At 33.3% G+C, this 13,201-nt stretch overlaps 1 protein-coding gene across 1 annotated transcript in view; it reads left to right on the forward strand.

Annotated features, from left to right (window-relative positions):
* The window catches only part of LOC150105464 (bifunctional 3'-5' exonuclease/ATP-dependent helicase WRN-like), a 370,108-nt gene that overhangs the window by 21,590 nt on the left and 335,317 nt on the right, over positions 1-13,201 (forward strand). The window lies entirely within an intron of this gene.

The following is a 13,201-nucleotide window of genomic DNA, read 5'->3' on the forward strand; positions in this document are numbered from 1 at the left end:
CATATCCTCTACTCGATATTGTGTATGGTATTTAGTGTTGAATACTCCATCTTTTCCTTGATTGTCATTCATTGCCTGAATATAATATTTTGTATTTATTTCTCACCAGATTTCTTTTTTTTTCCTTTTTTTTTTTTTTTTTTTTTTTTTCAGTCAATTTTTTCAGTCATCCCTATTATGTCGAACTGGTACTTATCCAATTCCTCAGCTAGCTCCATTTCTATGCCATTCAGGCTTCTTATGTTGATAGTACCGATCTTGAAGTCTGGTGATGTTGTTTGGAGTGTGTTTCAGGATTTGGTCTAGTAGCTGACTTTTTGCTGTTCGCCCCGGTTCCCTGGTGAAAACAATGGGGGGGGGCTTGTTTAACCGAGCGACTCCCAGCTGTCATGAAATTCTCTTATGTTGCACCATCATTTTCTACTATGGTTTAAGCCAATAAGAATACAATTTGGTCTGCTAAATCTCAAATTGCCAGCTCATCTTCATTTGTTCAGTATCCAGGTAGATCTCATGGTGCACCATGAGAAGGTGAGGATTGGACATTAGGTCAGAAGCCCTGGTTGTGTCTCTGCATTCCTTTAAAGGATATGTGGAGGTCTCCTCTCAGTTATACAGCTTTGATCCTTAAGCACCCCATCTTAATTGGTCAAATGTAATTAATTGTAGGATAACTTTGAATACTTTAATTTATCAGTTAATTGTAACTAAATTTGTGCAGAGGTGGTGACATTGTCCCTACCTCTGCACAAATTTGAAGGAGCACAATAATGAAGGAGAATGCTATATTTGGTTAGTATATTTGAATTACTCAAAGGTGTACAATTTGGAAGAGCAGGACGAGGCTTACCTCCTTCGACTACAATACTGTTTCCTATTGTAAATTTGGGCAAAAAAGTTATAAATTTATCGAAAATTATATATTAACACGTTCGCTGCCATGCTCCTCGAGCATAGTTTGTTACCTCAAGCCAAGCACTTTCACTTCTTCAAGATCAGTACGAGTCGATATAAGAGTATATTTGTAGTTGGCTTGTGAGGCTCATATACCAACTACGAGTATACTCGTAGTTGGCAGCAAACATGTTAAAACTTGTCTATATTATATATAAAAACTTGCTACCACGTCAGTTCACAATTCCCACACACAAAGCAGATGAAACTCGAAAAACAAAACAGCAACTCCATACAAATGATATCATTCAATTTGATTGGTTGACAGAATAACCAATCACAGCCTCTAGGTGCTAATTGTGTCAGAGGTCACCCTGCATCACCTTCTGAGCAGTTTTATAGAATGCTAATAATTTGATTCGCTGCACCATCTGTGCATCTTTTCAAAGGGCTCAAAGGTGTATGTATTTTGAATGCATACCTCATGCTATTAACGTCAGCGTGATGCAATGTTTACATGTTGAAAAGTGTCCTCTTCATGAAGCATTGGTATATTGTGTTTACTTTTAGTAATCATGCAAAGTCTGGAAACAATTAGGGAGGGTCTTATACAGCAATAAATGCAAAAATATAATGTCAGTGATAGTGCTATTCAGTGGACATGACCGGACTAAGACAGATTTGCACCCTGGGCAAACTCCTTTGGTGCCCCAAGGTTTTTTTTTTTTTTTTTTTTAAATATTTAATACTTCCTGATTGTAAGTAGGTCTAGGTTTTCTTAAATGATTAATAATTTCATAACTTCAAGATTTCTACTTATCATTTCTATTCACTAACAAAAAAATAAAATAATACATACAAAAAAAAATTACTAAATTATTGGTTATTAAAAATATTATGGGTTTTACACTTTTGATTTTATCAATTATAATTTACATATATATTTTTCTTGATTTTAAATCTGCGAAAATTTTTATTTTTTCACTAATGTCTATTTTCTGAATAACTGCATTTTCAATAGATAGTAAGGCTAAAGAATTTAATCTCTCTCACTCCCCATTGTTGATCGCAAATATGTTTTGATAAGTTTCAATTTACTGAAACTTCTCTCAGCTGTTGCTACTGTAATAGGAATCGTCAGCAGAATTCTCAGTGCAACCCACGTATTTGGAATTATATTTTGCAAATTATTTGCTTTTAAAAATTATAAAGTTTCCAATGGCGAATTGATATTTTCCGGAAGTAACTGTTTAGAAATTTAATTTCTTCAAAGAGCTCATTCCTGTCAATGTCACTATTATTTTCATGATGAAGAATTGAATGCAAATCCATACATTGTTTTTTTAATTAATTTAAATAGCCTATTTTAGTTATATTAAAAAGAAAACCCCAATTTCGCTCATATGTTTTTATTTGTTCAAATCTTTCTTCAAGAGATGTTAATATCGTGTCCAAAATGATGTTGAATATCGTTATTCTAAACTTTGCTCTCTCTCATCAACAGTAACAAGAGTGTCTTCAGATTCATAACTAAATAATTTCTTCCTACGAATTATTCCTTTTTCAGTAAATATTGGCTCCATTCCTAAAAGCTTTGCTAATTCCTCAGCTTGAGTCGAAGCATTTTCAAATTCTAGTGTACGGTATTGTCTAATGAATTCCATACGTGATTTTAATAAATTTATAACCGTTTTTAAATCCATACTTTTTGTTTGCATTGATTTGCTAACTATGTTAATCTGATGAAGTATGTCATACCACGTCACTAATATAGCTAAAAAAGAATAATTGCAAAGTTTTTCTGCTAGTGTTAAAGATTCAGATTTGGTGGTTGTATTGGTTGAATTTTCACTAAGTATTATCAGTGCATCATGAATTTTGACAATCTGATACCTAACCGACTTTATGCATTCAATACGACTCTCCCAACGAGTTTCACATACTGCTTTAACAGTGAAATTTGGTACATTATCAGTTAAAATTTTCCATCTAGCAACGGATGCTGAAAATAATGTATAAAGCCGTTGAATAACACCAAAAAATGAAACAGATTGTGGACAAGACATTGCTGCATCTCTTATAACGAAATTTAAAGAATGGCAGCCACAAGGTATGTAAAATGCTCAGGGATTTACTTGCTGTAAACGAGCTTGAACACCTTTATTTTTTCCTCGCATATTGGACCCATTGTCATAGCCCTGTCCTTTAATATCATTAATATTTAATTTTAAATCTAAAAACAACTTAATGATCTTATCATATAATGATTCTCCTGTAGATTCATTGATTTCATAGAATGAAACAAAATGTTCTTGAATAACTAAAATAGACTCTGTTAAATCTACGAATCATAAAGTAAAAGAAAGTTGTTCTTTGTGACTAATATCTGGGGTGCAATCTAAAATAATTGAAAAGTATTTTGCTTCTTTGGCACGCTTAACAATATCATCGCAAACAGCTGATGCCAAAAGAGAAATTATTTCGTTTTGAATAGTTTTGCTGCATGGTTTCCTTCGACAAAATGCACCGTACACGCTCATGCATAATGACATCATATTTACTCAATAATTCTATCAAACCCAAAAAATTGCCATTATTTGGAGTATACAACTGATCTGAAGAACTGCAGAAAGCCAAATTATGGGTTGATAAAAATAATATAATATCACACAGTCTTTTCAATACATTTTTTGAATGCTTTCGTTCTTTAACAATGACTGACTGCATTTCTTCATCTATTGTTTTTCTTTTTTGAAATCTCGTATTTTTTTCAACACATTTGAAATAATTTTTTACATGTTCTGGTGAATTTTCATGACTCTTTAAGTAATCATTTATATGTTTCCACTTACAATGCCCAACTGATCCTTTTAAGTATATTCAGAATCATTTACTCTAATATTACTTTATTAGACTGAAATAATTTGCAGCAAATACAAAATACTTTATTGGCACTCATTGAATAAATAAGCCATTTTCATAAATATTTTTCATCATTTGGAGTTATTCTATAATACATTGATGCTGAAAAACATCAATTTTCTGTGTCTCTGGGATAAATGAAATCATTGCTTTCATCTCTGGTACATTCTAATAAATCTGAAAGATAAAATATAATTGCGAACTGCAGAGTTTAATGGGAAAGGCCATGTAGCAGGATCGTTATACTGAAAAGTATTTTCAGAAATGTTCTGCAGGTTTTCTTTGAAATTTGTCAGTTTTGAATTTGAAATTTGCAAATCATTATTTTCATTTTTTTGATCTTTTTCATTTAGACTTATATCATCAGAGTTTAATTCTGTAGAATTTTCATCACGTGATGCATCTTCTTTTAGTGAAATGTTAAAAGAAGTAGAGTCAGGTGAAGATGAATTTGTTGATTTTAGGAAGTTAGTTAAATATTTTGCACTTTTTAGAAATATTTCTTTCTTTCTTTTTTTAATTTTCTTTTACTGTTTTCTGCTCTAAATAATTTTTTAGAAGACATTTTGAAGGGTTAGAAATTTCAAATTTCTATGATTAAAAAAAATGAATTAACAATAAAAGGGGATTTAATACTAAAAATAATAAAATGTAAAACTTACCACTAAATCACCAGTATTATTATAAATTTCAAGGACAGGCAAAATAAAACAAAAAGAAATACTTAATAATTTCAAAACACATTTGTTTATTAAACTTTTATAATTTGAGCTTCAATTAAAACAACTTTATAGTACATGGTATTTTTAATTTAATTTCTTTGCGATCCATCCTATCTTAAATATAAAAAAAAAAAAAATCACGCAAACAAATAGTGATGATGACTGTTATAAAATGAAGTCCCTGCTATCTAGTGATAATTTATTTTACTATTAACTATTTATTTTTGCTATCAATACAGTCTTTACTCTCCCTATGGACTTTTAATAAGAAATAACACCCTACTTTGCCTTTTCAAAGTTGCATAGATATATGGCTCTATTGCTGGCCTTAGTTTTGCCGCCCCCTACATTTGTCGTCCCGGGCAGCTGCCTGGTCAGCCCGCCCCTTAATCCGGCACTGTCAGCGGATGAGCACTGCACACCTAGCACACCCTGAATATTTGCTCCTGGTATTGAAAGAGCTAATCTCAGATGGTATGGCCATTTAAACAGTATTGTGGTAGAGGAAAATTAACAGAGGTGTTCTCTGCCAGGATGGTAGAAAAAAAGATCCAGAGGAAAAAACCAAAGATCCAAGATATAGATGAATTGATATGATGAGATGTGCCATAGAAAATAGAAAGATAAATTCTGATAATATTGGAGTCTTGAGAGATCACAGATTAATTTGGAAGAAAAGTGTTGATTCCTATACACTCCCCTGAAAGTACATATAAGGAATTTGATTATGATAATGATGCTATATTTGTTTTTGTTTGTTTTTGCAATAAACAATTTTGTACCAGAATCATTTATTGCAACAGCTATAGAAGACTTAGGTAGATGTCAAAGTTATTTTGTCTGCAAAGCCTATTTTATTATTTTTTTTAAGTGTATTCTTGGATGTGTTCAGTATTTGTGTGTTGGAACTGACATAAATTTTAGGGCTAACAATGCCATCAGTTGCTGCCTAAACACTGTTTCAGATTAATTTTTTTTTAATTTAGTTTATTTGCAATGAATTTTACAGCTTGCAGTATACCTCCTGTCATGACATACAAAATAAAGCATACCTACTCAAAGATTCCTAGAAATGGTAACACTGGACCATATTCCGAATAACACATGGAAACTATTGAACCTCATTGAAACTGGCTTAACTGATTCAGAAACACTTGTAACATCCTTGTTTTCCCTTATTTTAAATAAATACAATATGCCATCCCAAATGCTTTTGGAAATGCTTATTATACAATAATCTTCTTTTCTAAAAATTGGTCGCAAACAGTCTTTCACTGAATGACATGTTCTATATCAAGGTTATCTACTGAATTATTTACAGGATGGATATGATTCTATTTATGTCAACCTGACACAGAGGACTTCATCCTTTTCTGTGTCACCAAACACTGCTGGAATTTACTTGTTCCCATTCTTCCAGTAAACCAAAAAGTTTTTGTAACAGATTAACAGTAACAAACATTGTCTTCTTCCCTCCCCTCTCTTTTTTTTTAATTACTAAATATATAATAGAAGCACACCCAAGTGTCCAGACTTTGGGGGTCAGAACCTGCTTCTTTCTTCTCTTCATTTTTCCACATGCTGAACCACCACAGGAGAGTCTGTTCACATTTACAAAAACAAACCCACCTCTCTCACTGCAACTTTAATTTCTCCCTGCTAACTTTTCCTCACCTATCCATCCTCCTCATATTCATCTGTCTGCTTCTCATTCATCTAATTTATTCACTTCAGGAAATTAAACTGCTTTCCTAAGAAATTCTCAAATAAATAACATACAATAACATGCTATGATATTGTATGTTATTTATTTGAAGCATGTTGACCCAACAAGTGTCTTAACTTAGTGTAACTTATTACTTAAAACTTGACATGTTTGCATTAGGCTTGTTGCTCTATTCTGTTACTCTACTATTTTCTTGCTTTGATGTCAAAATTAGTCAACTGCTTGCATTCCTTACAAACAACTCATGGTAGGATTCAAAGCAAATATTCTTAATTATGCCTTGAACACAGGATGAGTTTTATGTTATCCTCTATATATCTACCTGGTTGCCCAAATGGTTAGCGTATTCACTCTCCAACCAGCAGGCTACTACTTCAAATCTGAATGTGGGCATGAATATTTTGTTACTGGTTCCAGGTGGTAGATGAGCTTGATCATCGCCGTGCTTATGGTAAGGACTTTTAAATAAAGGACTTTCAAAAGTTCCCTATTTGGTGTCTAGAGAAAGATTTCCATATTGTAAATTCTTACTACCATGATAATAATAATACAAACGTATGCTATTGACTAAGTTTTTCATAGGTGTGATTTGCATTATACACCTCCAAATCAAAAAATCAAAGAAAATGTGTTGAATGATTTGCAATTCTAATTTATTGCATAGAAAATAATTATTACTAAATATGAATTTGTATAATCTAAATCTATCTACTTTGTAGATTATATAACCATGTAAACATATAAAATGTAATATAAATTATAAGAAAATTGTTATTTGAAAACATTCACAAAATTAGAGCAAAATTGAATGAATACCTTCAATATTTCGGCAACGTTATGTTGCCATCTTCAGGAACATACAAATATGGTATGTGCATGCAGGCACTAACAAAAGCAAATGAAGAAGTAGGCAAGAAACTAATATTGTTCCTAAAGTCCTATGGTGCCCCTAGCGGGCTAATTGGGTTGTCTTGTCCATTGGGCTGAAGTTCTCATGATGTAAGTCTCCCAAATTTGGGGCAGTCTCATGCACCCAAATTTGTTGAGGTTTGGAACGTTTTTTAGAGCTGCTGATGATTCCATGAATAATCTTTCGTACTTGAACTTGCTGCAGTGTATTCTTTTAGTTTTCTTCCAACGAATTCTATGGCAGGTATCTATGGCATGGTCTGCAAGCCCAGAGTGGCTGTGCTGGTGAAATCGGATGTAGTCTTTGTGTTCTGAAATCCTGATATTTGCTGTCCTGCCTGTTTGGCCAAAGTAGGACAATTTACAACTGCAAGGGACCTGGTACACACCAGGTAGGTCTAGGGGAAGTGGTTGGTCTTTGATAGAGCAGATAAGGGATGCCAACTTTTTAAAGTTAGGTCATTTTTTTGAGGAAAAAAATGACCTAACAAGAAGTTAGGTCATTTTTTTGAGGATATTGGTTATTTTCTCAGAGGTGCCCTGGATGTAGGGGATGGTGATAGATTTAGTGTAATCTTTATTGTGAGGGGGGGAGGGTTTGTAGCCATTGGCTAAGAAAGTGTTGAGAATGTGGTTTAGTTCAGTGGTTAGGGCATCGTCATCTGAGCAGATTAATTTCGCCCTGTTATATAGTTTTTAATAACCCCATATTGTTGTATACCAGGTCCTTTGCAGCTGTAAATTGTCCTACTTTGGCCAAACAGGCAGGACAGCGAATATCAGGATTTCAGAACACAAAGACTACACCAGTGTAGCCACTCTGGGTTTGCAGGCCATGCCATAGATACCCACCATAGAATTCGTTGGAAGAAAACTAAAAGAATACACTGCAGCAAGTTCAAGTACGAAAGATTATTCATGGAATCATCAGCAGCTCTAAAAAACGTTCCAAACCTCAACAAATTTGGGTGCATGAGACTGCCCCAAATTTGGGAGACTTACATCATGAGAACTTCAGCCCAGTGGACAAGACAATATAGTAATTGTCTTGTCTTTTACCCAATTATCCCGCTAGGGGGCACCATTAGGACTTTAGGAACAATATTAGTTTCTTGCCTTCTTCCTCATTTGCTTTTGTTAGTGCCTGCGTGCACATGCCATATTTGTATGTTCCCGAAGATGGCAATGTGACGTTGCCGAAATATTGAAGGTATTCATTAAAGTTTGCTTCAATTAATATCCGTATTATACGTTGTAAATTCCTTAAGTTAATTACCAGTTATGTATGACCAACGTATAAGCCTTGCTACAAAAATCACAAAATTAGAATAATTTCTAATGTGGTTCAAAATATTGGAATATTCCAAATTTTTCTGATTGGTTTTGAGGAGAGCATAGAAATAGCATATATTTCAGTAGCTGCGGAACTGACTTGTGTGAGGAATCATTTGCATGTGGATTTCAGTTAATCATTTGATGAACATGGTCGAATGAGGACGTATTGTATGGTGTCTCTACACAAAGAAGGCCAAACTCAACAGTTTATAGCTAGGTAATTGAAATGTTCTGAATCAGGCATGAGTTGCTACATCAAGAAATGAGAAGAGATGGAAGAATATCATGAAGAAAAACCACTTCCAAAGTGTAAGGTATTTTCACAGGAGATGAAAAGAACACTAGGTATGAATGTGTCTAAATCTATGACGTTGAGATGACTTCACAAATTGGGTTTTAAATCACATGTGCCTAAGACGAATATGACTTCCAAGCAAAAGGCAGCTAGAGTGCAATGGTGTAAGCAAAGACTGTTGTGGGGTCAAGAGGACTGGAAAAAGGTGCTTTTTAGTGATGAAAGTATGTTTTGTATGTCCGATGTCATCAAGGGATAAGTGCTTGGTGTCTCAAGCAAGAAGTATTTGATAAAGGATGTGTGAAATGTTTGGTGAAATTTGCAACTGCTCTCTCTCTCACATGGTACTGGCTTGTATGACCGCAGAGGGTCCAGGTAGTGTGTTATTGTGTACGAAAGAGTCAATTCCAAAGTGTACCAAGAAATTTTTGAGCATTTCTTGAACTTGTTTCTAGTCTGCAGACCATATGGACATTTTTTGATAAAAAAAGACTGTGAACTGCTAGTAAATAATCGTTTAGTAAATAATCCAACTGTTTACGAACAGTCACAATAGCTAAGGGACAGATGCAACAAAGTACTAATTATCATGTTTCCCTTTGACTGTAATTTTTGTGCATTTGTTTTCATATTATTCTAATATTGTGACCACGTTAAAAGTTCTAATTTTGTGAATGTTTTCAAATATCAGTTTTCTTTAATTCATGTTACATTTTTATGTGTTTACGTGGTATATAATCTACAAAGTATGTAATTTAGATGATGCTAATTCATATTTTGTAATACTTCTTTTCCATGCAATAAATTAGAATTGTAAATCATTCAACATCTCTTCTTTGATTATTCTAATTCTTTGATTTGGAGGTGTACATAAAAGCATCTTGACTCCATTATATTAGGCAAAAATGTCCTTAAAACCAAATTTAGGGAATAAAACCCTTTGTATAAATTCATGCATTAAAACAAACCATGACTATACTTGCCAAGAAAACAGATTTGAATGAGAACAAGCCAGAATGTAAGTGTTAGGAAAAATCACTCTAAGTATGTTACAATAAAACACCAGAAAACAATGGGAAATTCTTAAAGAGCAAAAGGGATGGCTAAACTTTGGCCACAGCTGTTTTTCAACTTTTTGAACCAGACATTGTATGATCACAAATTCAGGTTTTTGCATATCTCAGACAGTCATTTTTTAATTCAAGTATTGTTCAAACACTGTTAAGGTATCTTTCTCAGACATTGCGTTATGTCACAATAAAACATATATCACATTGTTTTGTATCATGGTAAAACACTAGAAAACAGTGAGAAATTCTTGGAGCAAAAGGGATAGCCAAACTTTAGCCACAGTTGTTTTTTTAACTTTTTTTTTTTTTTTTTTTTTGAAATAGACATTGTATGATGACAAATTTCAACTTTTTGTATATTGTAGCCAGAAATTTCTGCTTTCTGCAGAAATTTATAAAATTGGTTCTTCAAAAAAACGAATAAATTAATTAAAAATAATTCCTAATCTCACAAGAACTGAGCTACAAACTTTTTTATATTATATATATGTAAACTATCATAACTTGGGCATTGAACATGTAGGTAATGACAATATCATGTTATCACCTGACTATTCTGGTAACTTTTGCATCATCATAGATAATGCAAGCACTTATGTAATAGAACTGGTGTCTTTGTAGCATGTTTGGTGATGTGAGCTATTATATCCTTTGGTTAGAAAATATCTTAGTTTGATTACTGAATTACAGTAATCAAAGATGTACTTGGAAGATGTACAAAAGGTGATCAAATATCATAGCATAGTGGAACACAAATTTTTGGTCACATAACTTTATTACCAAATGACAACACTGGATGGCATGATGTGTCACACTATTTGAAAATGGTGCAGAGACTCTGCACCATCAAAATGACTTTTGATGGTGCAGAGCAAGTACATTGTATGTTTTGGTTTGAAAAAACGAAGTCTGCAACACAATTTCAGAGGAATTTCTGCACACAATACGCTAAAGAACCTCCTAGTAGGTGCACATGGCACAAAAATTTGTGGAGACAGGCTGTTTTGTGCATCGTCCAAGGTTAGTGAGAAGGCCGCGAATTGGCGATGCTATTGAGGAAGAAGTTCAGGAAAGTTTCCAGAGAAGCCCTGGAAAGTCAACGAGACGATCGTCTCTTAAAATTGGAATTCCACATGTGACTATGTTGCGTGTTTTACAACATCATCTGCATTTAAGGCTCTACAAATTTACCCTACTACATTATTTGAAGAAAGATGATAAGAAGATATGGCAGGATTTTTGTACAGAAATGATCAGTAGGATAGAACAAAATGGGGACTTTTTGGACGTAATCATTTTCATTGACAAGTGCACTTTTCACGTAAGTGGACAACTTGCAAATTTGGGGAAGCGAAAATCCACACAGCATTGTAGAACATGTTTGTGCCACCCCAAAGACTAACATTTTTGCTCCATAAGCAAGAAGAAAGTGTATGGACTCTTCTTTTTTTTCGGCATCTACTGTTACTTGTGGTGTATATCTGGACATGCTATAAGGATACATAATACCACGATTAGATGAAAATGATTACGACAGACTCTTACATTACCATCAAGATGGAGCAACTCCTCATCACCTGACAGATGTAAGGTTGTATATTGACACCCATTTTCCAGGCAGATGGATTAGTAGAGGGGTGTCTGTAGCATGGCCACAGTGTTTCCCCCCGATCTTAGACTGTCAGATTTTTTTTCTTGTGAGACTTTGTGAAAGATCAAGTGTTTGTATTACCACTACCAGCCAGTTTGGGTAATAATTCCAGAATTACTGTTGCTTGTGGCAGGAATTTGATTTCAGATGGGATGCTTGCTGAATTACTGGAGGCAGTCATATTGAACTTGAACTGTCTGGGTTGAAACGTCAAGTGTCACGCTACATTTCGACAGTAATAAAAATTGTTCGTTCGTTGTTGTTTACCTTCTGTTGTCATTCAAAGTTGTATACCCCTTTTGAAATACTCTGTATTTTCAATGGAAGACAAGTTAGTCAGTCTCATATGGTGGCAGCAGCATTTTTACTTCTGGATAATTGAAGTTTTTATCCAGCAGAAAAATACTAGCCCCCAAAAAGTAGTGAATTTAAGATAAGAACATTGGAAATGCATTTAATTGGTCTCTGTAGGAGGCTTGAATACAGGTTGCCTAGGTTTACATAGATCGGAGATTACCATGTTAGGATCATCTGAATTATAGGTAGTATATTAAAAACCTGATACAGAAAGGAGGGGAAAAAAATTGGAATCCTGTGACCAACCAGAAATAGGAACTTGATGGGAACGACCTTCAAGTAGTTATCACATTTGGGTTAAAAGTTTCTAGTTGTGGCATGGATTACATAGAATCACACAATACATTACAGTTGACCTTTGAACAATGTGGGGGATTAGGAGGTGCCGACATCCCACATTATTCAAAAATACGTGTATAACTTTTAACTCGCCAAAAACTTAACTATTAATAGCCTAGTGTTGGCTGGAAACCTTACCAATAACATAAACAGTTGATTAGCACATATTTTATGTGGTGTGTATGTATATATACTATATTCTTAAAATAAAGTAAGCTAGAGAAAAGAAAATGTTATTAAAGAAAATCATAAGGAAGTGAAAATACATTTACAGTTCTGTATTTATCGATACTGTAAGTTTACATTATCTGTTTACAAGATGAATTGTATGCCTGTCAGTACCTACCTCAATATTGTCTTATGATATAAAACACTGTAGATGTTATATGTATTACTAATATTAGACATCAAAAATGAAAATATAAGGTGAAAAAGAAATTATTCATATTTATTTATTGGTATAACGATTCATACATTGATAACAAACAAACTACAATATGATTGGCTTATGGTAGCCTAGTGCAATTGATACTCTTACTTCACAGTAGCTTAGCCTACACACTAATGAACGAATTGTTTTAAAATTTTTATTTTATGCTAATTAATTTAACTAATTAATAACAGTTAATTTTATGCAATTATGATTTAACACTGGATCTTTATGTTTGTTTACATTTCTTTCGACTGCAAATGGCCATGTATGGTCTGTAAGTGTTTGTGTAAGTTTTGATAAATTTTAATTTTTTATAATAGATTTGTGCATCTACATATATTTTATGCATTCATAACATACCTAACTTTTTCTTAATTTTTTTGATATTTCTAAGCTGTGCGATTTGTCTGCAAGTTTTTTCAAATTGTCTTTTTCAAATTTTTCATATTTCAAATTTTTCAAAAGGCCATGTATGGTCTGTAAGTGTTTGTGTAAGTTTTGATAAATTTTAATTTTTTATAATAGATTTGTGCATCTACATATCTTTT

Source organism: Typopeltis vanoorti, chromosome 6 (genome assembly GCF_054136105.1).
Source record: "Typopeltis vanoorti isolate ZY-2024b chromosome 6, IOZ_Tvanoo_1.0, whole genome shotgun sequence".
Lineage (NCBI taxonomy): Eukaryota > Metazoa > Arthropoda > Arachnida > Uropygi > Thelyphonidae > Typopeltis > Typopeltis vanoorti.